Source organism: Gymnodraco acuticeps, unplaced genomic scaffold (assembly GCF_902827175.1).
Source record: "Gymnodraco acuticeps unplaced genomic scaffold, fGymAcu1.1, whole genome shotgun sequence".
Classification (NCBI taxonomy): Eukaryota; Metazoa; Chordata; class Actinopteri; order Perciformes; family Bathydraconidae; genus Gymnodraco; species Gymnodraco acuticeps.
In genome coordinates, this window is record NW_022991312.1 from 79,187 (window position 1) to 83,966 (window position 4,780).

The following is a 4,780-nucleotide window of genomic DNA, read 5'->3' on the forward strand; positions in this document are numbered from 1 at the left end:
ATTATTTTTCACTGTTCTATATGGTAGATTTCATGTATTTTCGAATCATTACTATTCTAAAATGGGTAGTTTCTTTTCACTTTGTAAAAACAAGTGCCTTAACACTGAGTGTATTATGAGAACGGTTTCTGTGAAAGGAGGGAGGAAGAAATGTTCTGATACCAAGCCATTGCTGCTATTTTGAAGAACCATATTGAATGTTAACACTAGAAGTTATGCACAAGGGAAAACTTTTATGTTTGAACACAGTCAAAGTATTTTTGTATTTTTGTAAAGTTGAGGATATTCGAACCATTCCATTTTGATTGTATGTTTTTGATATGAGTTATGTACTATGCAGAGTTCAGATGAAGAACTCATTGATTTCAGTATTATACACACCGGAGGGACTGTTAGAAATTAAAATCAATGTTTTGATGGCATAATGTACCTTAAATGTACCTTTAGTTTAAATGCTGTTTTATACTGAAAAACCAGAAGCCAGTGCACAACCAGTTAGACTTTTATTCTGAAAATCCTTCACCTCCGGTTAGCATTTAGCATGAGGCTAATATACCATTTCCTATAGAGGTGAATTTAGCAGCGATATGATATGATGGTGCACACCGAAACCTACTGATTTCAACACTACAACTATAGACGTCGAGATATTATTATTGTTGGATATTAAATGAAGGTACAGTTTATTTGAGTACGTTATCGTTTACAGATATGGGTAGCATGTCACAACATTCGGAGCGACCGGAAATCGAATTGCTGTGAAGGATTTCCTGTATTTTTTGGAGTGTTGATTACAGCGTTTAGAATGTGTTGAATGGAAAGACATGAAAGAGTTAAGGAGGAGAAAAGGAGTGTTTAGATATATATTGAATGTACAATGTCTGTATACTGTGATATGTGTAACAACGGACATTAAATAGTCGAAGAGCCGGCCCCCAGGGAGGAGCCAGGAGAGGCTATATAAACAACAAAACCTGAGGGGTTCGGCCTCTTTTCTCTGCTAGCGAGGGCCAGAGACAGCTGCTTTTCTGTCGGACAATATCCTGTTTGTGACTTTACCACGCTTTTTATTAATTAAAGTACCAATTTGAAAACATCTCAGAGACTCCATTTAGTCTCCTTTTTAAGCTTCTCTTTCCTGGACACGAGAATAACCATCACAGTTAACAGCTGTAACCACAGCTTCTGGTCGAGCTGCCTGCAGACATTCTGGGAACAAAGTAAGAACAAAAACTGTCCCATTTGTAAAAGAAAGTCCTCCAAAGATCCTGTGGTGAACTTTGCACTGAAGGAACTGTCTGACTCCTTTGCTGAGAGACAGAAAGCTGGATCATCTGAGACAGAGAAAGGAGAGAAGAAGGTGGAGGTGGTGTGTAGTAAACATCAAGAAGAGCCTAGATTGTTCTGTATGGATGAAGAGAGAGCTGTGTGTCCTGTCTGTGACTTTTCTCTCCACCAGAGTCACGAGGTGGTTCCTGTAGAACAAGCAGTCAGTGAGCTGAAGGACCTGCTGAAATCTGACTTATGGCGCGTTTCCACTGCAGCGGGGTAGCCCCGTTTAAGCGTCCCTAAGCGTCCTCGCTCTGGCCTCGGGCTGCCTCGCTGGCCGGCCCAGGCCGTGGCGCATTTCCATTACAGTTTAGGACCTGGGCTAGCAACGCAGTGTAGGCGGGGCGATCAGCGATGTGGACGGAACACTGCCATCGCCCGTTGTTCGGGAATGTTCCTCCTCACTAGTCCCAATGTAATCATCTAGAACAGCAAAATGACTTGTTAATTCCACAAACTACTGCAGCACAATACTAAATAGCAACAGCAACTATAGAAAGAAAAACTGAACGTAAACAATGGCACATATGTGTTAGCAAACAATAGCTCTAGCTAAGGCTATCTGCCTTTAGCTAGCTATGTAGCTCTTCGGGGCTCCATAAAAGCATTAGCTAGCTATGTAGCTCTTCGAGGCTCGATAAAAGCATGGGTTGTCGAACATTAATGTAAGGATAAAATAGACTTCTTTGTTAGAAGTGAGCGTACCTTGCAGGGACTCCAGTAAAGCCGTTGCAGAGTCCAGGCCTCCCTCCCTCCCAACATTGGCCGGTCTATGGCCGTAGATCTGGTCCGACAAATCGAACCACTTCCATTGTTTGCGACCCGCACCACTCGTGTTGTTATTGTCCTTTACTTGGCGATATTCGCTCTTCATCTTTTCAGTTTTTCCCTACACTGCAGGAAAGTCCTCGAAAATCCGCGTTCGGACATCTGTGCAGAGACATCCTGGAACACTTTTACATTTCTCGTTGTTCCGTCGAGCTCCCGCTGGATTTGATCATCCCCAATGAGATGAAGGAACGTCGTCACCTCCTCGGTCGACCACGGTGTGCTTTTCTTAGAAGTAGCCATTTTTGTAGCTCCTCTGTTTACAAAATGCTGTGTATAAAAATGCTGCAAGCTTGCTTCTAGATATATATGCAACGCTAGGGATGAACTCGCGCAATCTTGTGACGATTCTCTCTGACCAATCAGCAGTCGAGAGTGTTGACGTCACTAGTTCAGCCCTGGCCCTGGTCTGAGGGAACCACGATTTTATGAGGCCGGAAAAAGAGGGAAAAAGTACCCGCTGGCCGGTACTAGGCTATATGGAAACGCCACCAAAAACCGGCCTGGCCGCTTGAGGGCGGTTAAGGACGCTTAAACGGGGCTACCCGCTGCAGTGGAAACGCGCCATTAGAGTCTCTGCAGGACAAGAGGGACAAATACAAAGGAGTGGAGACAACATACAAGGAAGTGATTCAAGTGTCCGAGAAGCAGCTGCTGTCCACAGAGAGGCAGATCAGAGCAGAGTTCATCAAGCTCCATCAGTTCCTGAAAGAGGAAGAGGAGTCCAGACTGGCAGCTCTGAGGGAGGAAGAGGAGCAGAAAGGGAAGACTATCAGCAGAGAGATGAAGAGCATTCAGGAGCACATCTCCTCTCTGTCACACAGTATCTCTGCTGTTGAAGAAGAGCTGCAGAAACTCAACGTGCCCTTCCTCAGCAGTTATAAAGCCACTCAGAGCAGAGCCAGAGTCCAGAGCTCACTGGCAGACCCACAGCTGCTCTCAGGAGCGCTGACAGGTGTGGCCAAACACCTGGGCAACCTGTCCTTCAGAGTCTGGGAGAAGATGAAGGACCAGGTCCACTTCAGTCCTGTCCTTCTGGACCCAAACACTGCAAGCAGCTGGCTCTATCTGTCTGATGATCTGACCAGTGTGAGACGTGGAGACGACGATCAGCAGCTTCCTGATAATCCAGAGAGATTCACTCAGTATCATAATGTTCTGGGCTCTGAGGGCTTCAGCTCAGGGAGACACAGCTGGGAGGTGGAGGTGGGAGATCATCCTGAGTGGATTATAGGTTTGACTAAAGAGTCAGCTGACAGGAAGGGGAGAGATACCAGGTGTCTCACCAGAAGATGGAATCTGGTGTTTAGCACATGGCGATGGAGGATACTCTAATGGTGATGGTGAGACTGTCAGAGTGGAGAAGAATCTCCAGAGGATCAGAGTCCAGCTGGACTATGACAGGGGGGAGGTGTGCTTCTACGACCCTGAACACATGACTCCCATCTGCACTCTCAGAGACACTTTCACTGAGAAACTCTTCCCATATTTCAGTATTGGAAAAGCTGGTGATGCTAAAACTGCTGATATCAAAATCTGTCGACGTGAGATTCCTCTGTGATGCTCAGGAGTGTTGGTTCAGACTTTATTCTGACTTCACTCTCCGTCTACATCTCTTTGGAGTTTATTTTGCATCAAACTTTATTACAGTGTGTTTATAGTTTTCATTTGACTCATTTCATGATCGATGAATGTTCACATTTTTAATCCAAGAATTTTTGAATGGAATGAATTTATTTTCTGTTTTTCTTTGTAATGGATGAAATGAGAATGTTTGATTAAGTTTTGTGTGAATTCTTGAAGAAATGTAAGAAGTCCTGTATATCGTGCTGAAACTTCATGACATCAACCAAACTAAGAATCAAAGCTGTCAGTTCTCCTTGATCTAGTTTCGAGTCAAACATCACGTATAGCAGTATACGTTATCAGTTTAACTTCTAACTTCTCTTTCACTCGACCTCTCCTACTCCCAACTCTATGTCAGTAGAAGAGCTGGTCTGTTGCCTGTGTTATTAAAGTGACCGTTACCGAACCCTTTGTGTACATTGCTAAGCTAATTTGACCTGTCTCGAGGACACGCTTTGTTTAGGAGTGAGAAACCCTCTTTTTGTTTGAACCTGTTCTTTTTGTTTACTGATAAGAGTAGGTGAGAAGCCTGTACTTTATTCCTTTTGGTTAGGCAAGTTTTAGAAAAATGTTATTGCTGCGCCTAGGTTCCCCTAGACCTGGGCCTAACATACATTTCTAATTAACCTAAAGGTAATTATAGCTGTACAAGTAAGTGTAGTATTTGTACATATCTTGTGTTTAAATAAGCAACAGTTTTAATTCAGAAATGTGTCTATGAGGTTGATTTCTGTTTTCTTCACGTACATCTGTCAAATAGCCATGTGACAAATTACAGAGAATATAAATGATGACAATTGATGACAAGCTCACGACTTGTTTTATATTTTGAAAGTAGCTCTCATCCTAAAAAAAGGTTGGAGACCCCTGCATTAGAGCGTAAAAACTGTAACTATAAATATCTGAAATAAATATGTGTAATGAAACAAATACCAATAACTGTATTGTTTTGTTTTCTTATGCGCAATTACTTCATACTGTCTTTTTCGTCCTGCAT

The 4,780-nt window shown here is 43.1% G+C and overlaps 1 pseudogene; it reads left to right on the forward strand.

The window, feature by feature from the left end:
• Window positions 1–1,408: 1,408 nt before the first annotated feature.
• Window positions 1,409–3,857, forward strand: LOC117562444 (annotated as a pseudogene).
• Window positions 3,858–4,780: the final 923 nt, after the last annotated feature.